This window comes from Dendropsophus ebraccatus, chromosome 3 (genome assembly GCF_027789765.1).
Source record: "Dendropsophus ebraccatus isolate aDenEbr1 chromosome 3, aDenEbr1.pat, whole genome shotgun sequence".
NCBI classification, from domain to species: domain Eukaryota; kingdom Metazoa; phylum Chordata; class Amphibia; order Anura; family Hylidae; genus Dendropsophus; species Dendropsophus ebraccatus.
Genome location: NC_091456.1, coordinates 188,471,620 through 188,496,064, shown reverse-complemented (window position 1 = coordinate 188,496,064; position 24,445 = coordinate 188,471,620). Strand labels below are relative to the sequence as shown.

At 46.8% G+C, this 24,445-nt stretch overlaps 1 protein-coding gene and 2 pseudogenes across 1 annotated transcript in view; all 3 read left to right on the top strand.

The window, feature by feature from the left end:
• The window catches only part of LOC138786597 (zinc finger protein 208-like), a 646,972-nt pseudogene that overhangs the window by 281,866 nt on the left and 340,661 nt on the right, over positions 1-24,445 (top strand).
• Positions 1-24,445, top strand: part of LOC138786838 (kinesin-like protein KIF20B) — a 78,193-nt gene that overhangs the window by 19,656 nt on the left and 34,092 nt on the right. The window lies entirely within an intron of this gene.
• Positions 6,784-24,445, top strand: part of LOC138787586 (zinc finger protein 850-like) — a 40,261-nt pseudogene continuing 22,599 nt past the window's right edge.

The following is a 24,445-nucleotide window of genomic DNA, read 5'->3' as shown; positions in this document are numbered from 1 at the left end:
TATTATTGGAAAGATTTTATTTTTTCATTTTTACTGTCTTCTTTTGAATACTTTCCTCTAATACCTGTGGGGTCAAAATGCTCACCACACTCCAAGATGAATTCTTTGAGGGGTGTACTTTCCAACAAGGGTTGACTTTGGGGGGGGGGTTATTCTGCTGACACCACAGGGGCACTGCAAACCTGGCGCTCAGAAACTTCTTCAGCAAAATCTGAACTGGAAATGCTAATAGGCTCCTTCCCTTCTGAGCCCCGCTGTGTGCCCATACAGTGGTTTATGCCCACACATGGGGTACCGTTGTACTCAGGAGAACCTGCCTTACAAAATTTGGGGTGCATTTTCTCTCATGTTTATTATGAAAATTAGATACTTTAATTTTAACAAATATATTATTGGAAAATTTCTATTTTCCATTTTTTTCCGGCCTAATTGTGAATACTTTCCTCCAGCCCCTGTAGGGTTAAAATGCTCATTATACCCCTTGATTAATTTTTTTAAGGTGTCTAGTTTCCAAAATGGGGTCACTTATGGGGGTTTCCAGTATACAAGCCTCAAATCAACTTAAAAAAAGAACCGGTCCCTTAAAAAAAAAAATCAGTTTTGGAAATTTCATGAAAATTTGATAATTTGCTGATACATTTCTAAGCCCCATAACACCCTAAAAAAGTGAAATATGTTTTCAAAATGAAGCCAGAATAAAGAGGACATATTGATAATGTGATTTACTAATTTTGTCATGTGACTTTCTTTTTGTTAGAAGCAAAGAATTTCAAAGTTCGTAAAGTGCACATTTTTCAAATTTTTCATGATATATATATATATTTTTTTTAAATGTAATTTTTTTAATTGTTTTTTAACCAAAAACATTTTACAAATATCTGTCACAACAGCGGAAAACACTCCCGCCAAGAGACCTATGCAAAGGTTACCACATATATGTAAAGAAAAAACAATGATACAACATAGAAGATAAAACCGAGTAAGTAATAGGAGAAACTCTCCCCCCAACCCCCCACCCCTCACCCACCCACCCACTCACGGTCTCGAAGTAAACACATGGCTACGTATACGCATCTGGTGCTGATGCCTTAATGGACCATAACCTTAAGATGTCACCTTAAGTTTTCCTAAAGTTCCAGCAACATCTTTTTTGAGGCACAACAGGGTATCCACAAATGGCAACATTAGCTGTCTAATATCAGAATGGGAAAGAAAACAACAAATGAAGGTTTTCCATTTCTTAAAAAAACCATTAGTGGATTTTTCCTTGTCTCTAAGCACCTCCAGTTGATCATGATAAAGGTATCGCTTTACCTGGAGCAACACATCATCTATCGTTGGCATACGCGCTACCAACCAGTTGGCTAAGAGACATCTCTTTGCTACTAGGAGAAAGACATGGGTAAGCTGGGTCAATGTACCCTCTGATTGCGGAATATGAAACAAAAGCTGCAGTGGGTCTAACGACAAAGTAATTCGTAGTTTAGCTATAAGAAGAATCTGCAGTTGTACCCAGAAATGTCTTGTCAGAGGACAAGTGACTAGGCCATGTACCAGATCCGTGCCTCGGGCATTACAGTTTGGGCAAGCCTCAATCCGATCAGGCCTGTCAACGGTTTTAGGTAGGGTAAAGCCATACATGGCATTATGGATTAACTTAAATTGTGTTTCCCGCCAAGTTTCATTTACAATGGCCTTCCTCACAGAAGCATAGCCATCCAGAATTGGTTTGGTGAGATCTTCCCTGTTGAAATAATGTTCCCAGTATTTGAAAACACTCATGTCCGATCGGCTCGAGGCTTGCCGTCTCAACGCCCATGCCAAATAAGTGAATGAATAGGAGTTTCTGTTTGAATGACGTCATCAAAAAAAGATGACTGGTGTAGTGGTTTGAGATTACGGAGCCTAGATTTTAGAAAGGCCACCACCTGCGAATAAATCAAAAAATGATCCGAGGTTAACCCATATTTTGACAGAGTCTGCTCCAAAGTCAGATATCTGTGTTCCGACTTATGAAGAAGATGTTTGACTTGGGTGATACCCTTATCTTTCCATTTGTGATATAGCTTGTTAGTAGATAGCTCTTGTGCCTCAGGATGATGCCATATGGGCATATGCCTACCAATGGCGAATGGCAACCCCGCATCCTTTAAGCTAGACTTCCATGCTATAATTGTGTCCCGTAGAAGGAGGCTCCATTTGATAGCTGGAAGGATAGCAGGAAATTTTGTGTAAAGGAGCGACTGCAACGGGCAGGGGAAGGCAAGGGCACCCTCCAGGCGGATATTGGAGTATGGGCCACCTCCCCTCATCCAATCCACTCCATGGCGCATAAGACACGCCAAGTTGTAACGTCTAACATCTGGGAAATTAAGACCCCCCTGGTCACGGAATAGTTGTAACTTTTTCAATGCAATCCTGGGGCGTCTGCCTCCCCAAATGAATTTAATAAAAGCCGAGTTCAGCCGGCGAACATCATCATGTTTGAGTAGGACGGGGATGGTCTGCATTGGATATAATAACCTTGAGAAGGCCATCATTTTCACCAGATGACATCTGGCAAGCAAGGGTATGGGTAGTTTCGCCCATCTCTCCAAGGATGCTATAATGGACTGGATGAGGGGAGGAAAGTTTAGACCATACAAGGTGCCGGGACTTGACCCCACCAATACCCCCAGATATTTCATATTAGTGCGAGTGAGGGATACCGGGACCCCTAACGATTGCTGTGATAGTCGAGAGGAGCTGGCCCGCAACTCCAACAGTGTGCTCTTAGAGACATTGACCCTGAAGCCAGATTTGATTCCGAAATCATGTAGACAATTAAATACGGCTGGTAAATCTCTGCTTGGGTGTTCTTAAAATATAAGAAGATCATCCGCGAATAAGGCAATACGAACAGGGATGCCCCCAACCGCAATACCCTCTAACACCGAACACTGATCCAAGATCCGTGACAACGGTTCTATGGCTATATTGAATAATAAGGGCGAGAGGGGGCATCCCTGTCTGGTGCCCTTCTCTGGGCAAACCGGGGAAGAGAGAAAGCCCGGGGTACCTATCCGAGCCTGCGGGGACGTATAGAGGGAATGTAAATAGGCCATAAACTCCCCATGGAATCCCATCCTCTCCATTACAGTCCACACCCACTCCCACCGCACATTATTAAAGGCTTTTTCAGCGTCAATAGATAATATGGCGGGGAGGGGTGTAGTTCCGGTCTCAAGTGAACCTCGTCCAACACTCCTATAACCTTTCTGAGGTTGGTCACTGCCGCTCTGCCCTGAACAAAGCCCACCTGGTTGTAAGAAATTAGTCTAGGCAGTATCTGCGCCAGCCTATCTGCCATAATTTTGGAAGCTATTTTCAAGTCAACGTTTATTAAAGAGATAGGCCTATATCCTCCTGGGGAAGTGAGGTCTTTCCCTGGTTTGGGCAAAACCTTTATTACGGCTGTATTCATATCTCGTGATATTATAGTGCCAGCCAGATAGGAGTTGAATATTCATGATATTTTGATGTTTTTCACAAAAAATACACAAGACAGTGACCAAATTTTGCCACTAACATAAAGTACCATATGTTTCGAAAAAACAATCTCAGAATCGCTAGCATACGTTAAAGCATCACTGAGCTATAAGCGCATAAAGTGAGACAGGTCAGATTTTGCAAAATGAGCCTGGTCATTAAGGTCGAAATAGGCTTGGTCCCTAAGGGGTTAAAGGGGTAGTGCGGCGCTAAGTAATTATTCACAAAATAACACACATTACAAAGTTATACAACTTTGTAATGTATGTTATGTATGTGAATAGCCCCCTTCCCCGTGTTCCCCCCCCCCCCGCCCGTGGACCTGGAAGTGTAGTGCATTATACATACCTGATACGTGTCGACCCCTGTCCGCCATCTTCTGACAGTGATGTAATCTTCGGGAGGCCGGCCGACCCGCTCCTGCCGTCCCGCATGCTGGCCCCCCTCTGCCGCTTCATAACTGTGCTCAGCCGCGATTGGCTGAGCATAACTGTGCTCAGCCAATCGCGGCTGAGCAGCTGAACACGTGTGCCGCGTCATCAGCTGCTCAGCCGCGATTGGCTGAGCATAACTGTGCCTAGTCAATTGCGGCTGAGCACAGTTATGACGCGGCAGAGGGAGGCCGGCATGAGGGACGGCAGGAGCGGGTCCGCCGGCCTTCCGAAGATTACATCACTGTCAGAAGACGGCGGACGGGGTTGACACGTACCAGGTATGTATAATGCACTACACTTCCAGGTCCACGGGCGGGGGTCGGGGAACACGGGGAAGGGGGCTATTCACATACATAACAAAGTTGTATAACTTTGTAATGTGTGTTATTTTGTGAATAATTTAATAATTTCTTAGCGCCGCACTACCCCTTTAAGCACACCAAGAGTTTCTACCAAAGACGGCACCGCTATAGTCTCCAGTTTGGGTGAAGTTTTTCTACTTAGCTTAATAGCAATGCACAACTGAACTCGTCGTGCTGTCTCTGGAAGAAAGTGGCCATGTTTTTCTTACAGTGGATAATCCCTCTAATAGTATGAACACAGTTGCCTTAGGAGGGTTATCAGATGCTGGGGAGGGGGGTAGCGGGGGCGGCCAGGTTGACCTCTTGCACCATGAGACATTAGCTGCCCCCCCCATCCCTCAGTGCTGAGTTGTGAGGATAAAGTTTGCTTTTTCTGACGCATCACAAGAGCTCAAACATCATCTTAACACATTCATAACTTGTTTCTTTCTATCGCTGTGCCGGGTTTGTTGTACTTTTTGTTCCCATTCTTTATTATACATTGTATCCTCTACTTTCTATTCATCTCTCCAGGATCCTCTGCTGATATCTTCTATATAAGAGACCGACCCATCAACCATGGAGAGAGACAGAGACAAGATGGCCGAGAGGATAATAACCCTCACCCTACACATACTCTTCCTGCTTACTGGGGAGGTGAGGGATTCTGGGAGTGATGTCATCATGACATCATTCTTATCTATGGAATAACAGATGGATAGGACTGGAGAGGTGAGCGATTCTGGGAGTGATGTCATCATGACATCATTCTTATCTATGGAATAACAGATGGATAGGACTGGAGAGGTGAGCGATTCTGGGAGTGATGTCATCATGACATCATTCTTATCTATGGAATAACAGATGGATAGGACTGGAGAGGTGAGGGATTCTGGGAGTGATGTCATCATGACATCATTCTTATCTATGGAATAACAGATGGATAGGACTGGGGAGGTGAGGGATTCTGGGAGTGATGTCATCATGACATCATTCTTATCTATGGAATAACAGATGGATAGGACTGGAGAGGTGAGGGATTCTGGGAATGGATGGAGTGATAGTAATGTGTCTCTCCATACACAGGATTACACAGTAGTGAAGAAGTCCTCTAGTGGGCGCTGTGGGGCCCCTGGGTGTGAAGGATGGGGAAGAACCCTGAGCCCAATCCCGGGGCCCCTGATACATGAGGAAATGGAGGAAGAGAAGATCCTAGAAGTCACCAACAAGATGGTGGAGCTGCTGAGTGGAGAGGTGAGACTGTGGCTGCTGGGAATGCTGGGACATTATACAGTAACACCACTGGAGGGGTGGGGGGGATGACTGTGTGATCATTGTGTGTGTCAGGTTCCTATAAGGTGTCAGGACGTGGCGGTCTATTTCTCCATGGAGGAGTGGGAGTATGTAGAAGGACACAAGGATCAGTACAAGGATGTGATGCTGGAGGATCAGCAGCCCCTCCCATCAGCAGGTAATAGACAGGACTATATACACACCTCCTCTCTGTATTATCTGGATGGAAAGAATGAATTCAGTCTCTGTATGTGTTCCCTCCAGTCAGATCCAGTAAGAGAACAGCACCAGAGAGATGTCCCCGTCCTCTTCTCCCACAGGATCAGGATCAGGTAGATGGAGATGTTCCCTATGATCTGTATATCCCACCTGACTTCTCCTACTGTCTGATGACTTTTACAAGATTTCTCTCACATCTTATAAATCAGGGGGAAGATGGGAACAATATTAATGCCCCAGAGACAGATGTGAGCAGTGCTGAGCAGTATAAGGAGGACATCTCTACAGGGAAGGATCTGAACTATATTGATGCGATAGGCATAATAGTAAAGGAAGAGACAGATGACAGCAGTGATGAGCAGTATAAGGAGGACATCACTACAGGTAACCGCCCAGGTGAGTAGTGACCACTAAATGCAGAGAACAGTCACTCATTCTCCTCAGTCTCCGGCTGTAACTATTCTGTGTGGAATATTATAAGCTCTGTGTCCTGTCAGTTTTCCAGCTATATAGTCATTCAGCCTAAATTCTAATATACAGCACAGTCCCAGCGGACAATATATCACTATCAGTCTCCTGCTGCTGCATCTATAGTGACTGTCCTCGTCTTACAGCGTACCTGTTGTGAAAAGAAATTAAGAAGTTAACAGGGAATGTGATCGCAAGAAGTTGTGTAATACACATTAGTTTTTTATTTTTTTAAATTTCCATGGTAAACTCAATGTTATACAAACGGCCGAGCTGTGCTCCATGTTCCCTTTCTGACGATATTTGATCTTTTCTCTGTTCAAAAAGCGAGACCAAACACAGAGGGGGAGATTTATCAAACATGGTGTAAAGTGAAACTAGCCCAGTTGCCCCTAGCAACCAATCAGATTCCACCTTTCATTTCTCACAGACTCTTTGGAAAATGAAAGGTGGAATTTGATTGGTTGCTAGGGGCAACTGAGCCAGTTTCACTTTACACCATGTTTGATAAATCTCCCCCAGAAAGTCCCAGCGATCACAGACATGGCTTGGTAACTCGGAAATAAGAGAAATGGTGTTTTCTCCTTTGCAGATGATTCTACCAGGAGCTCAGGGGGACATCAGATCTCCTCAGAGGATCATATCACACAAGATACATATGAGGAGCCGTCCACTATCCCAGATACACCCTCAGCCCCTCACAGCAAAGATCTCTCATCTCATCCTGTTATACAAGTCCCATCTTCTGATCCATCACAGCAAGCTGACATTTACAGAGAAGACGATGAACATCAAAGAGGAAATACAGGAAAGCCTCAGTTTTCATGTTTACAACGTGAAAATTGCTTTACTCGCAAAATATATCTTATAGGGAAGAAGGCATTTTCATGTTCAGAATGTGGAAGATGTTTTAATCAGAAATTAGGTCTTGTTAACCATCAAAGAACTCACACAGGGGAGAAACCATTTTCGTGCCCAAAATGTGGAAAATGTTTTGCTCAGAAATCAGCTCTTGATAGACATCAAAGATCTCATGAAAGTGAGAAGCCATTTTCCTGTTCAGAATGTGGGAAATATTTTAATCAGAAATCAGATCTTGTTACACATCAAAGATTTCACACAGGGGAGAAGCCATTTTCATGTTCGGAATGTGGGAAATGTTTCGCTAAGAAATCAGATCTTGTAACGCATCAAAGAATTCACACAGGGGAGAAGCCATTTTTATGTTTGGAATGTGGGAGGGACTTTGCTCAGAAATCAGGTCTGGTTAAGCATCAGAGAACTCACACAGGTGAGAAGCCATTTGCATGTTCAGAATGTGGGAGGTTTTTTGCTCAAAAATCAAGTCTTCTTTATCATAAAAACATTCACACAGGGGAGAAGCTATGTTCATGTTCTGAATGTGGGAAATGTTTTACTCAGAAATCAGATCTTCTTAGGCATCAGAGAATTCACACAGGGGAGAAGCCATTTTCATGTTCAGAATGTGGGAAATGTTTTAGTAGTAAATCACTACTTGTTACACATCAGAGAACTCACACAGGGGAGAAGCCATTTTCATGCTCAGAATATGGGAAATGTTTTATAAAAAAATCAGATCTTGTTAAACATCAAAGAATTCACACAGGGGAGAAGCCATTTACATGTTCAAAATGTGGGAAAGGTTTTACTCAGAAAACAGACCTTGTTAGGCATCAGAGAATTCACCCATGGTAGAAGCCAGTTTCATGTTCAGAAATGATCTAATTGTAAATCACATCTTGTTACGCATCAGAGAAGACATTTTCTTGTTTGCAATGATTTAAATGAATTTTAAATAATTATGAGGGAAAATCTGCATTTTATAGTAAAATAGTTTTGTGTATAGTATTAGTAGCTGTACTCACTGCCATACAAACATCTCAGACTCTGCACTTTTCCTTCCGCTTCCTTCCCGTTCTCCCTCCTATAGGGTCCCATACAGTAGTAATTCCTCTGTTTGGTGTCATGCGCAGTAAAGTGGGTATGTGTGTGGGTTGGCCCCATATGTAGCTACTTTCTTACCAAGCCACAAGAATAGGAAACTCCTGGAAGCGTTGGCAGTAGACCACACGTTGCATTTCACAGGGCCGCAAGTGGGAGGAGCCTGACAACCGTACGCAGCCTTTAGCACATTTAAACCTCCATGGAAAAAATATGAGGAGCTGAGACATATGCGGACCACTGCAACGGTTCGGGGGCCATTGGGCCATGTGAGTGCAGCGTCCAGAATTTTATAGGGACACAAAAAAAACATTATTTTATCCGCATTTATGATTGACTTCTCACCTGTTCCTCTGTTATACTCCCCTGATGAGTACATATATGAAACACAGTGGCGGGAGGCTAGAAGTGGTCAGAGTAGGGTTTTGTCAGGGGTAGTACGGGGCAGGGACGGCTCTTTTTACTGTGATTACTCCCTGACCGAGTAGGTGTAGGAGGTGCACCACTCTAGGGACTGACAGGGTCCAGTGCTCCTGGTGTTAGGTACAAGACTTATTCTGTCCTTTATACATCTACCCATACATAAGCAATATCTATATGCACTCAGTAGAGTTCCTGACTAGGATTAGATGTGAAATGATGCCCCCTGCTGTGTACTGCCTGAAGAACAGGCGGTATTCGGGCTGTCTCCCCCTTCCCTACGGCATCAGATATCATATGATGAAGGTTCGAGTTCGATTGAACCTGACATTTCCCGATGTTCGATCATCTCTTGTGCTCTATTCATGAAAGGTCGGTTGACCTGGCAGCCCATGGGAGTACCTCATATCCTTTAAGACATTGTTGGGAGAGTCGGCAGTATGTGAACGAGTATTGTTTTGCTGATAAATGGCACCTGGGCGATAGCATAGGCAGTACATCCAGCGTTTAAATGTCATCCACGTAACTCTAAGCAGTCATAGTGCCTTGAAGAACAACTAGAAATGATCATGTGTCCCAACAAACCGCTCCCCACACTGTCACACCTTGTGTAATCGCTGTATGCCGCTCGACAATAAATGCCGGATCGGATCACTGACCTGGCAGCCTTCACACACGTGTGCAGTGATCATCCTTACAGAGTCTTAATCGAGATTCATGGCTGATGATGCGGATGATGTGGGGTCAGTGGTAGGTGTCTTAATGGACATTGGCTCCTTACACCAGCATTGGACAGTCATCTCCGTATGGTTTGCTTTGATACATCCGGATGCCTGGAAGGTGGTAATTGGGTAGAATTTTTTTTTATTTTTTTTTGTAAATCAGCATTTATTAAAGGTTTCAAAACAAAGTACAGGTATGAATATGATGGGGGAAACAGACCCCGCACTGGTATACATAGTAAATGAACCAGATGAGCAGTGATAACTGGACATGTTCAGAGTTTACATTTGAAACAAGTAGCAATTGAGCCCATGAACAATACCTTAATGTCAAAGAGGCCCAACGGGGCACAAAAAGGGGCAATAGCCCACTGTATAATGCAAATGTGAGACTATAATGCAAATGTGAGACTCTAATAGTTGAGAAAAAGAGAACGAAAAGTGAAGAGTAGAGTTAAACAGTAGAGAGAGAGGGATAGAGAAAAAGAAAAGAAAAAAAAGGGGGGGGGAGGGGGGAAGAGAGCAAAGTTTTGGATAGGGAGGGGGAGGGGGAAGGAGGCAGGGAAGATCGTCTTGGTGTCCGGGGGCACGTCCAAGCCCCTCAAGCCAGGTACTGCACAAACCGAGGATCAGTTTTGTAGAATGTCCAGGCAAGCCATAGCCTGTCTACTTTGCTACCCTGTAGGTGTTCCTCAGCCGTCAGGGATTCCATCCTGTATATGAAGTCCATTTCAGCAGCCCATTCGGCAATGGTAGGTGGGAGAGAAGTCCTCTAATGCCTGGGGATCACCACTCGAGCCGCTGTGAGGAAGTGGCGCAGCAGACCTTTCTTGACGGCAGAGGGAGGCCCAGGGAGCAGGGATAACAGAGCCACTTCGGGCGTGGGTGAGATAGGGGTGCCAGTAACCTGAGTATAAATATTAAAGACCATACGTGGAGCATGGTGCCCACCTCTGCCTGACACCGCCAACAGAGATCCGTCACGTTCGGGTAGCATTTGTGAAGAAGTTGCAGGCACCTGTACCACCTAGTGAGGATTTTAAAGTTTTTTTCCTGGGAGCGACAGGCCATGGACATCTTGTGAATCAGGGTATAGATGCGCAATCTCTCCGTTGCCGAGAAGGAGCGACCCAGTTCTTTCTCCCAGATTTTTATGTATGAAGGGTCAGAAGCCGCCAGGTCTGCTAACAGGATGCGGTAAATACGAGAGATAACTTTGGTCGGAGGAGAGGATTCCAAGAGAATTACTTCCAAGTCTGTAGGGGTGTTAGATAAAATCCCATTCGGGAATCTACGTTTTAGAGAGGCGTTCAACTGTGCATACTCAAACCAAGAAAGCGTCTTCCCCGGGCAGGCCGCTTGCAAAGTAGTTAAGGGCGGGAGGGTTTTACTAGCTCCCAGGTCATGACCCAATCATACACCAGTGGCCAATGTCCACCCCAGGAAGTTCTCTCTCCCACAGGCAGGTGGAAAGGCTGGGTCGTCAAAGAGGGGGCACATAACTCCAGCGCGGTGCGAGAGGCCATACAGCGGTAGCAGCCTGTCCGACAGTTGCAGAAAACATTTTGTCAGGAGCGGGAAGGTCTCTAAGAGCGGCCGGTTAATGGGGAATACCCATGGAAGTGATTTCAAAGAAATCGGCGACAGGTCCCCCTCCACGCTCACCCACTGTTTGCTACCACCGCCATGTAGCCAATCCACCACCCGGAGGAGGATCGACGCCCTATAATAAAGTAAGAAGTCCGGAAGTCCTGCCCCACCGCTCAATTTGGAGCGTGTCAGAGTGTTATATTTCAGTCTTGGTTTGAGGGGGCCCCAGACAAACTTCCTCACCAGAGTCTGCACCTGTCTAAAAAAGGTGGCCGGGATGTGCACAGGTAGCGCCTGAAACACGTAAAGTAAGCGCGGCAAAACATCCATTTTCACTACATTAATGCGTCCGAACCAGGACAACTGCGGTCTATTGTATTTGGCAAGGTCAGTTTTGGTGCGAGTCAACAGAGGTAGGAGACCGGTGTTTGCCAGCAGAACAATAACGAGTCGCGGAACGCGGGGATCAGGTCGGGGGGGGGAGGGAGATATTAAGTACCTCCGTTTTGGAATAATTTACTTTGAAGTTGCTGACGTGCCCATAGGCCTCAAATAGTTTCAGGATGACCGGGAAGGAAGCTGCCGGATTGGATACATAGATCAATAGATCGTCAGCGTAAAGCGCCAGTTTGTAATCAATGCGTCCAAGTTGGATACCGGTGAGGTCAGGGGACGCGCGCAAGGCCACTGCCAAGTGTTCCATTACTAGGACATACAGCACTGGTGACAGTGGGCATCCTTGGCGCGTCCCGTTTGCAATAGGGAATGGGGTTGACAAAATGCCATTGACCCTGACTCTCGCAGTCGGACCGACGTATAGCGCCGCTATTCGTCCTAGCATACCATCTCCCAGGCCAATCTGTCGCAGGGTGGCATGAAGAAAGGTCCAGTGTACCCGATCAAATGCCTTTTCAGCATCGACAGAGACCATGCATGCGGGTACACTGGACCTTTGTGCGTGGGACATCAGAAGCAGCGTTTTGTTGACATTGTCCCTCCCTTCCCTGTGCGGCACAAACCCGACCTGGTCAGTATGAATAATACCGGGCAGTGAGGGACCCAGTCTATTGGCCAATGCTTGAGAAAAATTTCAGGTCCAAATTAATTAAAGAGATGGGGCGGTAATTCGCACAAACGTTATGATCTTTCCCAGGTTTAGGGATGACTACTATTGTGGCCATCAGAGATTGTGGAGGAAGGGGACAGGAGGGGCTTATGGCGTTGAATGTTTTTGTCAAGAACGGGGTGAGTTGTGGTGCGAAGGATTTATAGAATTGGGCGGTAAACCCATCGGGGCCTGGGCTCTTGCCCCCGGGAGTATTCTTGATAATGAGGGCCATTTCTTGTTCTGAAAAGGGCAGGTCCATATCAGCGGCTGTGTCTGACGAGACCACTGGGAGGGCCGTAGACTGAACGTACTGTTCTACTATTGCTTGGAATGCCTCAGTCGACATATCAGCTAGCGGACCTTTGAGATTATAGAGTGTCTGGTAGTAATGTTTAAATGTGTTCACGATTGCCAGGGGGGTGTGACATGTCCCATGTTGCTGAGAAACAATGGAAGGGACAAAAGTCTGTGTGGCTTTGGGATGTAGGAATTTGGCAAGGGAAGACCCACATTTATTGGAGAATTCGTAGAAGAAGCGTCGCACCCTATCTCTAAAGCGTGCATATTTTTGATCGATTAAGGCTTCTAATTGACCTTTAAGTTCAAGTAAGGATGCCAATACCGCAGGGTCCCTGGACTGCTTGTGGGATGTCTCGTGATTATGTATTTTTTCCAGCAGTCGTGACATTTTAACCGCGTTGTCCCGTTTCAGGCGTGACCCGTGCTGAATCAACACCCCTCTGATCACACACTTCAAGGCCTCCCATTGGAAGGGCAGGGGAGTGTCGTGAGTCGTGAGGAAGTTGCTGATGGCGTCCCTGACCGCAGCCTGGCAGCCCACATCCTTAAGCAGAGTGGGATTGAGTCTCCAGTTCCATTCTTTGGGAGTGGGATCCGGAAGGCCCAATGTCAATGTGATGGGGGCATGATCCGACCACGTCATGGGGTCAATGGACGCCCCGGGTCGCCAGGATAGGAGATGGTGGTCAATGAGAAACATATCTATCCTGCTGTAAGAATCATGTACAGCGGAATAGTATGTATAGTCGCGGTCTCTCGGATGTAGAATCCGCCAGACGTCCACTAACCTGCTGTCAAACAAGGTCTTTCGGAGAGAACGAGTCTGTGGGAGAGAGAGAGCTGACCTGCCCGAGGAAGAGTCCATGGATCTATCCATCACCAGGTTAAAGTCGCCGGCCGTCACAAGGAGCCCTTCTGAGAATCTCGACAGGGCATTCAGATACTGCTTGGCAACCCGCGACTGGTTGGGAAAATAAAAATTAGCAAATGTATATACACAGTTACCCAGTTGTATTTTCAGGAACAAATAACGGCCTTTGGGATCCGCTAGCGAGTCCAGGACAGAGACGGGCACAGATTTGTGGAAAGCAATGCTCACCCCTTTGGATCTGGCGTCAGGATTGGTACTATGGTACCAATGCGTGTAGTATCGGGAGGGTAGGTCTGGAATGTGTCCGGTCTTGAAGTGGGTCTCCTGTAACAGCAGTACCTGTGTCCGCTGCTTGTGCATATGATATAACAGTTGTGAGCGTCGCTCCGGTTTATTAAAACCACGGATGTTCAGAGAGGTGATCTTGAGCGAGGCCATCATGCAACCGGACACCAAGTGGTAGAGGAGGGGTGGGAAAGGAGAGGGAGCAGGGTCAGGGTATGGGAAAGAGAAAACGAAGGAATAAGAGAAGAAGAATAACCAAACGAGAGAAAGAGACAGAAACAGCGCCAGCCGAAGCCAGCCAAACAGGACAGGCCTATAGCAGAACTGTCCACCTTGGTCCACTAAGGACAAAGGAAAGAGGAGCCCTAAGGGCTAAACGTGTAAAAACTAACACGAGTAATAGACTAGTTGGGAGGTAACTGGAGAGTGCCGAGAGACATTATCGTGCCACCAGGCGTCTCTAACACACCCTATGAGAGCATATGTGTGGTCATGACAAAATTATAATAATAACAGAGATAAGCAAGAACACAGCAGACTCAACCCCCCCCCCCCCTCCCCCTTATCCCAATCCGGCGCGTCACGTGCCACATAGCGCCACTATAAGGCCACAGGAGCATAAAGGATAAAAAGAGGGTAAAAGAGTACTCAAAGAAAAGTCATGGTCACAGCAATCAACATTCAGAGCCCCCCAAAACAAAGAGAGAGAAAAAAGAAAAAAGGGGGGATAACCAGACAGTCTCCAAGTCGGGATGATGACCAGGGGAATGCTAGCGCCAATGGCGCCACCTAAGGGGACCATGAAAAGTTCAACTTTCAGGAAGACGTGCATCCGGAACCTGCGCTGTCAAAGCTCTTCTGCGGTGTCTGCGGGGATACGGAGGTCCCGACGTACCCTGGTGGGACCTGGGGGCACGCGGAGGCAGCGGCGGCATGAAGGGCCAGTCAGGGATAGAAACTGGCGGGAGTTGTAAGGCCTCGAGGAGATCCGGCAGGTCTGCAGGAGTACACAGGCAAAAGGATTGGTTATTCTGTCTGACCTGCAGCTGAAAGGGGTAGCCCCAGGAGTACGGCAGGTTCCTATCACGCAGGAGGGTCAATAGAGGCCGCAGCGCTCTTCTCTTGGCCAGCATGGTCCGGGATAAATCCGTCAGGAGCTGGATTTGGGCTCCGTCAAAATCAGTGGGGCCAGCGTCCCTGGCCTTCCTCATAATGTCCTCTTTAACTTGAAAATAGTGCACCCGACACACAACATCTCTGGGTCTAAAACTCATATCTATTTTTAACAAATTCATCTGGCAAAATAGAAAGGTGCGTATTGCCTCCTCTACACTGTGTCTCCCGACACATCAGGCGGGTGTGAAGCTACCAAACATAAGATTGTACAACTTGGCGGCCTTGTTTCGCCATGCGAGAGACTGGATTTTAAACACCAGCTATTTCTCCAACCTGAGCCTAGAGTCCGAAATAGCGGCCCCTTGGGCCCTTCCGGCTCTGCTCCACACGACGTACAAAGAGACTCCATCACACCTACGCAACTGTGTGTTGCTCAGAGACACAGTGGCAGCATGGAAAGCCATACGTAAGCTTTACCATCTTCCCTATAAACTGTCCAAATTCTTCCCTCTTTGGCATAACCCTGCCTTTCCACAAGGTGATAATAATCCCTTTTTCCTGGCGTGGAAATCTACACAAATACGTACTATGGAACACCTACTAGACCCCTTAGCGGGCACATACTTGCCCTGGCAGACCCTCTCAGACAGACATAGTCTCCCCGCCTCACAGCAATGGCAATACTTACAAATCTGCAGCTACAGTACATCTAGAGTTAAAAGCCTCCCTCAGACAGAAAAACCAGGCCACTTTGACCAGTTGCTGGCCCCCTCTGACACCCACCTCCCCCTTTCATACATATACTCTCTCTTCATCGAGCACACTTCCCAGACCTTTATAGACAAAACTATGAGACGGTGGACACCTAACTTGTGCGGGGAAGACGTAGGTTTAAAGATCCTTAAGGGACTATCTTATGTGAAATCGGCTACCCCAAATGAGCGCTTACGTGAATCACACCTGAAGCTGATCCATAAAGCAATATATGCCTTTAACTTTCAAACTCATGCCCTCTCCACACCCTATACACCCCATTGTCCTAAATGTAAGTTACAGGCAGCGGACCTATTCCACGCTCTATGGACCTGCCCAGATACCCAAGCATATTGGAGACGGGTACGAGACCTTATAGCCCATGTATGGCATTATGACCTACCCATGGACCCACTGGGTGTGTTATTCCACTACATTCCGCACTCCCCTGATGGAGACTCTACTGACAGTCTAGTAGCGCACAAAGGGGTCCATTTAACTCTCCTATTGGCTCTGCGGAGTATTCTGCGGCAATGGTTGCAACCAACTCTCCCCCCAATAGAGGAACTTATTAAGGCCCTCAAAGAAACGCTACACTGGGAACTACTCCACACCCTGAAAACAAAAGAGCTTGCTACGAAACATTTTTTCAGGAAGTGGAGGAAGTTTGTGGAAAATACACTCTCACAAACAGAAAGAGTACAACTGATGCAACATTTCAGACTCACCGGCTGGTATTGTACGGAAGATATTAAAGGTACCCTGGGAGTCTTGAAACTTTGAATCTCAGATGTTACACATACCTAGACAAAGTAGGAGGTCGCTCGGTCTCATCTCATCTCTCCACGTTTTTGGTCGGATTCTGCCTTCATTTTTGTATATTTCCGTATGAGACCATTTACATGTTCTTGCCTTTCACTGTCCCCATGTCAAAGCAGTAATCCCATGGTCTCTGATTATTTCATAATTGTGATTACACAACCACTCCTTTTGCTTTCCCTGAGACGCTGGACGGTTCTAGGCACGGTTGGTTGGTACATTGCCCTTCCCTCCTCGGAGGCATATATTACAAGCTACTCATAGCAGGTCTTTATTCTTTATTCTTTATTCTTTAAAATATACTTTATGTTTGTTTTAGTTTTGATACATGTTTTAGGGTACTTCGGAACAGCTTCTCTCTATGATTGGTGCGCGACGTCGTACCTCTTGTCATGCCATGTCACTGTATTTGAAAACTGCAGTTGATCTGTAACCAGCTTATATTCTCTGTACGCTGTCATTGTACTGCAATAATAAATTGTTTATTAAAAAAAAAAAAAAAAACATCTCTGGGTCTTGCCAAGTCGGAGTTAGGCGGGCCAAGTGTTCTATGAGCCCGGACCATTTCAATATGATGGTCAGGTGGTTTGTTCAGGAGGGAATTAATTATGGCTTGCACTGTTGGAAATAGGTCAGGCGGTTTAACCGCTTCTGGTATCCCCCGCACGCGGATATTGTTCCACCTATTCCGATTTTCTGCGTCGTCAGTCATATCATACAGTTGCTGAATTTGCTGTGTGTGTAAGTCCAGCTGCTGCTGCGACTCCTGTGTAAGTTGAATGTCAGCTGACACCTCCTCTAAAGTGTGCACTGTGGAGGTTAGGGACACCAGATCAGACTTTAGGGAGCGGATCTCTGCCTTACAGACTGCCCCCATCCTGGCCATATACCCCTCCATATCAGCTTTAATAGGTATAGCCGCCATTTGGGTGCACAGGGCCTGCAGCTCCATACCTGAGGTAGGCATCGCACCTGTGGGAGACCCGGAGGCAGGATCGTGAGGGTCCGGGTCACATAGCAGATGGGGGAAGTCCTGGGAGAGCGCTGGAACAAGCTGCAGCCCCGCCGGTGCCCGTGTGCTCTGCTGTGAGGAGCGGTCGGCCATCTTGGGAGTAGCTGTGCGCGCTCTGGCAGCCGGCGTGTCGGTGAAGAAGCGCCAAATCCCGCTTCTGTTCCGTTTCGGGGTCACCTCTGCAGGTTCGGGGGTAGCGTTCCTGGGCATCCAGGCTGAGTCAGACAGCTATCAGACGCTGTCGGGTGGCGAAAACACCGGTGGCTAAACGGAGCTCTTACTCTGTGCTGCCGCTCAGCGCCATGTCCAAGCCACGCCCCCTCGTAATTGGGTAGAATCGATGCTAGCGACATTGTTTGTGTGGACGTGGACGCTCTTATGATTGCGTGATCCTCGCACTCATTTGTGTTCCTGGGATGTCCTGACCCTCCGCCATGGTAGACTCTCCCTTCCGTGATCCATTGTTGCCAACACTGAGCAACTACAATATCGCTCCGACCAAGGTGGCAGCTGATACACCTGTTTGACCAACCTACTTCTCCGAGGCCTACTATACGGCTCCTCTCAAAGGCCAGCAATCCATACATACAGGTAATGTCACATGTTCATACTCACCCACATGAGCAAAGGTAACATGCGAGGAGGGGGGGCAGTTTAATTTTTTTCCATTTCCACAAAGTCAGCAGTTAAAAATACAACCCATCTCAGAAGGAGGGGGGGGGGGGGGGGGAGACAGAGAAAAAAGCGCACACACAAATTTTTGTGTCTTCAGCAGAAAGCAGCCGCTGAGAAGAACTGGGGGAAGACTGAATAGATCGGTGCTTCTCAAACTGTGATGGCACCATGGACTGCAACATATCAAAAGTTATGTATAAAGGGAATACCCCTTTAAGTATAATTACTATAGACATTGCTTTTCTCTTGCGTTTTATCTCCTACAGGTTTTTTGTCCAAGTCATGTGATTTTTTTATCATGTGATGTCAGAATTTCTATTAAAGAATTGGGGGAAAACAATAAAAAGAAAAAGAAAACACCAATATGTATATAGAATTGATGTTTTTATCTCCTCTATATTAATCTATGGTGATGACACAGACATAGGGCTCCCGGAGAATGGATGGGGGGGGGGGGGGGAGAGGGGGCACTTTATACTTTCTATGAATCTGTGCTCCACATGGTTGGCATTACCAGCTGCAGAAAAATGAAGGTCCCTGCTTGCATCTGTTATCCACAGCCAGACTTATGGTATGGCGGTATGGAGTATTGTGAGTTCTAGATTCTGAGGGAATGGGGTGTATCCTCTCTATAGCATACCCCATGAAGTTAAGCAGACTCCATTGTAGTGAAGTGTAGCAGGATTTATTCAGGTATATTCACAATACAGTAAACTCCATCAGTAATAAAACATCAGTGGTGATTAAATGCTTTCTATCACCCACACAGTCCGGCTACTTCTCATGGGGGAGGGGTTAAGTTTACAGGTACCTGAGTGTCACCAGAGTCCTACCCTACAATACATATGATTCCCACTGGGCTAAAGTCTCTCCTTTTGTGGTAAATCCAGCTCCTGCGCTGTGATTTCTGGCTGCTATATTCACATAACTCAATCTTTCTCTGTCACTGTTTCTACCTCACGCACAACAGGACCTTGCCTTCTTTTACCTCACACAACAAGAACTTCCTTCACACAAAAGTGACTGGACTCCCTTCCTAGTTCTTCTATGCCCCTCCTCTCCCAGCATGCGCAGTGTCCCAGAGCGGGTGTTGCCTCTGCTATGTTTCTTGCCCAACAGTAGTCAGGTACCTTTGTATAGGACCCTCTGGGTGAAAGGTATCTGCATTCTGCCTATATTTCTTATTTATACCTGTTTACTATTTATACCTGCATTCCTATTATCTGCCATTAGATGTCACTATATTGTATGTACTGTATGCACAGCTGAAGGACATTGTTCACAAAGGGTTAACTAACCAACTGCCACTGTGGTATAAGGTGATTTTCCCCTGACCAATCCCTGAGCTCGGTACCTCAGGTCATCTAACCAATCACTGGCCAGTGTAAAGGCCTTCCAGTTGTGTTCTGCCCAATCAGGGAGTAGTTTATTCCCTGAGGGAGATCTAGTGAGTTGCTGTGAGGATTTCTGTGAGGGAGCAGCTGCTATGGCTCCTTTGTACAAGACTCCAAACCAAGGATTTCTTTATTATTTCTTGCCAAGCAACCCCATATTGGCCATGTCTGACTAAAGCCTCATAGAGGAGACTGAGGTGAACAGGGACTAAAGGGGGGACATACTAAAAAGCATGAAGAAAAAGAATGAACATTATTTCCTATGGGGAAACATGTAAAATATGGCTACGCTGGGCGGCCGAAGTATTATATTATCACATTCCTGATCTCACACAATATACGGCGTAAGCACAAAGACCCGCCAAGGTGCAAAACTGACAATTTTTAGTCACATCAAATCCAAAAAAATTGTAATAAAAACTGATAAAAAAAACTGCATATATGCAAGCAAGGTACCGATAGAAAGTACAGAGCATGGCGCAAAAAAATGACACCTCACACAGCACCAAAGGGTAAAAGCGCTATAAGCATGGGAATAGAGCAATTAAGAAATGAAAACAATTTTTAAAACATTCCTTTTTTATCAATTTCACAACGCAAATAACTTTTCTGGATTCGCATGTTTTATGGGAAAATTAAGTCTATTTTTGTATAGAACAATTGGTGTCACAAAAAAATTGAACCACAATTGTCCCAGGAGGGAAAGGGTTAATATTATTATTAAAGGGAACCAATCACGCCGAAATTGCCCCCATTGATAAGGAAGCGTGCTGGTACATCAGCCAGCACGCTTCCCAAACATCCCCCTGTCCCCTCCGTCCCCTCTTTTGTTAGCCCGTAATCTTACTTTTGTGATGTCCCGCGCCGTATGCTAATCAGCCCTAAGTAGTCCGGGTGGGCTGAACTAGTCAAGGTGGGCTGTACTAGTCACGGGCCTGGGCGCTGTAATCACGCCCAGAGGGGCGTGATTCAAAGACCTTCGCTCCACCGACGTCATCTCTGGCCCGCGTTCACGTCGGCGGCGCGCCGCGTCTTTCGCATGCCGCGCATGCGCAGTACGGCGGGAGAAGACGCTGACGTACTGCGCGTGCGCGGCGTGCGGAAGACGTTAGCGGCGCTTGCGTTCCAACGCCGACGTCTTCCGCACGCCGCGCACGCACAGTACGTCAGCGTCTTCTCCCGCCGTACTGCGCATGCGCGGCATGCGAAAGACGCGGCGCGCCGCCGACGTGAACGCGGGCCAGAGATGACGTCGGTGGAGCGAAGGTCTTTGAATCACGCCCCTCTGGGCGTGATTACAGCGCCCAGGCCCGTGACTAGTACAGCCCACCTTGACTAGTTCAGCCCACCCGGACTACTTAGGGCTGATTAGCATACGGCGCGGGACATCACAAAAGTAAGATTACGGGCTAACAAAAGAGGGGACGGAGGGGACAGGGGGATGTTTGGGAAGCGTGCTGGCTGATGTACCAGCACGCTTCCTTATCAATGGGGGCAATTTCGGCGTGATTGGTTCCCTTTAAATATTAAAAAGTACTAAGAGATCTAGATATAATATTGACATATATAACACATACAGCTCTACTGTGTACACATACAGCTCAGCTACATGTACATTACACATATACAGCTCAGCTACATGTACATTACACATATACAGCTCAGCTACATGTACATTACACATATACAACTCAGCTACATGTACATTACACACATACAGCTCAGCTACATGTACATTACACATATACAGCTCAGCTACATGTACATTACACACATATACAGCTCAGCTACATGTACATTACACACATATACAGCTCAGCTACATGTACATTACACACATATACAGCTCTACTGTGTACACATACAGCTCAGCTACATGTACATTACACATATACAGCTCAGCTACATGTACATTACACACATACAGCTCAGCTACATGTACATTACACACATACAGCTCAGCTACATGTACATTACACACATACAGCTCAGCTACATGTACATTACACACATACAGCTCAGCTACATGTACATTACACATATGCAGCTCAGCTACATGTACATTACACATATACAGCTCAGCTACATGTACATTACACACATATACAGCTCAGCTACATGTACATTACACACATACAGCTCAGCTACATGTACATTACACGTATACAGCTCAGCTACATGTACATTACACATATACAGCTCAGCTACATGTACATTACACACATACAGCTCAGCTACATGTACATTACACATATACAGCTCAGCTACATATACATTACACACATACAGCTCAGCTACATGTACATTACACACATAAAGCTCAGCTACATGTACATTACACACATACAGCTCAGCTACATGTACATTACACACATACAGCTCAGCTACATGTACATTACACATATACAGCTCAGCTACATGTACATTACACACATACAGCTCAACTGTGTACACATACAGCTCAGCTACATGTACATTACACACAGGGCTCTGCTGCAGGCATATATAACACACACATACACAGCTCTGCTCCACACACATCACACACACACAGCTCTGCTGCATACACATCACTTCAGCTCATCCAGCACAGCAGAGTCCTGCATACACTGAGCAGCAGCCCCTGATCATGTGACTCCTCCTCCATGTGACTGATCACATGACTGTGACATCATGGCAGGTCCTGGAAGCACACGGCTCCTGTACAGCTCTGCAGGCGCTTCCTGGCTTACTTATCAGCTGCTGCTGGACTGTCCCGCCCCTTGCCTCCTGAGCACCAATCACTGGAGAGGAGGAGGGGCCAGACACAAGGTACATGTGGAAATCCTTCCTGCCCCTCCCCCTCCTCCTGCTAGTGTGCTCTGCTGCTGCTGCTGCTGCCTCCTGCGATCTGCCCACTGGCTGCCAGACAGGTAGGAGACTTAGGGCCCTATTCCACAGGAACGATGATCGGCCCCATTTGGCCCGATTCGGACGATTATCGTTCGATGGAATAGAGAGAATGATCAGCCGATGATTGTGTCAGCTGATCGTTCATTTAGGGCCAGACCTAAAATCATCGTTCCCCCACCGCGCATCGCTACAGTTGAAGAGCGGTGCGCAGCGGGCGACGGACGATTTGAGAAGAAGCATCAAACATTACCTGTCCAGGCTTCTTCTCCGTCGGTAACAATGTCCCTGCAGCCCTCGCTCATCGATCATCGGGCCGTGAATTAGGCCCAGTAAATGAGCGGCGATCTAGCAGATCGCCGCTCGTTTACATCGTTGATCGGGCCCTCCTCGGCCCGTGGAATAGGACCCTTACAGTGTTCAGGGGAGAGGGGGCATCCAGTTATGCTAAGGAGGAGGGGGGCGCTGTGGATGGACATAGTGGATAATCCCTTTAAGCACTCCCAGAGTTTCTTCCAGAGACAGCATCACTCTGGTCTCCAGTTTGGGTGAAGTGAACTGGAGACCAGAGTGGTGCTGTCTCTGGAAGAAAGTGTCCATGTTTTTCTTACAGTGGATAACCCCTCTAATAGTAGGAACACAGTGGCCTTAGGAGGGTTAGCGGATGTCGGGGAGGGTTCGGCCAGGTTGACCTCTTGCACCAGGGCCTATTAGACATTAGCTGCCCCCCCCCCCCCCCCTGTCCCTCTGTGCTGAGTTGTGAGGATGAAGTTTTCTTTCTCTGGGAGCTCAAACATCTTTCCACATTCATAACTTGTTTCTTTCTATCGCTGTGCCGGGTTTGTTGTACTTTTTCTTCCCATTCTTTATTATCCATTGTATCCTCTACTTTCTATTCATCTCTCCAGGATCCTCTGCTGATATCTTCTATATAAGAGACCGACCCATCAACCATGGAGAGAGACAGAGACAAGATGGCCGAGAGGATAATAACCCTCACCCTACACATACTCTTCCTGCTTACTGGGGAGGTGAGGGATTCTGGGAGTGATGTCATCATGACATCATTCTTATCTATGGAATAACAGATGGATAGGACTGGGGAGGTGAGGGATTCTGGGAGTGATGTCATCATGACATCATTCTTATCTATGGAATAACAGATAGATAGGACTGGAGAGGTGAGGGATTCTGGGAGTGATGTCATCATGACATCATTCTTATCTATGGAATAACAGATGGATAGGACTGGAGAGGTGAGGGATTCTGGGAGTGATGTCATCATGACATCATTCTTATCTATGGAATAACAGATGGATAGGACTGGGGAGGTGAGGGATTCTGGGAGTGATGTCATCATGACATCATTCTTATCTATGGAATAACAGATGGATAGGACTGGAGAGGTGAGGGATTCTGGGAGTGATGTCATCATGACATCATTCTTCTCTATGGAATAACAGATGGATAGGACTGGAGAGGTGAGGGATTCTGGGAATGGATGGAGTGATAGTAATGTGTCTCTCCATACACAGGATTACACAGTAGTGAAGAAGTCCTCTAGTGGGCGCTGTGGGGCCCCTGGGTGTGAAGGATGGGGAAGAACCCTGAGCCCAATCCCGGGGCCCCTGATACAGGAGGAAATGGAGGAAGAGAAGATCCTAGAAGTCACCAACAAGATGGTGGAGCTGCTGAGTGGAGAGGTGAGACTGTGGCTGCTGGGAATGCTGGGACATTATACAGTAACACCACTGGAGGGGTGGGGGGGATGACTGTGTGATCATTGTGTGTGTCAGGTTCCTATAAGGTGTCAGGACGTGGCGGTCTATTTCTCCATGGAGGAGTGGGAGTATGTAGAAGGACACAAGGATCAGTACAAGGTTGTGATGCTGGAGGATCAGCAGCCCCTCCCATCAGCAGGTAATAGACAGGACTATATACACACCTCCTCTCTGTATTATCTGGATGGAAAGAATGAATTCAGTCTCTGTATGTGTTCCCTCCAGTCAGATCCAGTAAGAGAACAGCACCAGAGAGATGTCCCCGTCCTCTTCTCCCACAGGATCAGGATCAGGTAGATGGAGATGTTCCCTATTATCTGTACATCCCACCTGACTTCTCCTACTGTCTGATGACTTTTAAAATATTTCTCTCACATCTTATGAATCAGGGGGAAGGTGGGAACAATATTAATGCCCCAGAGACAGATGTGAGCAGTGATGAGCAGTATAAGGAGAACATCACTA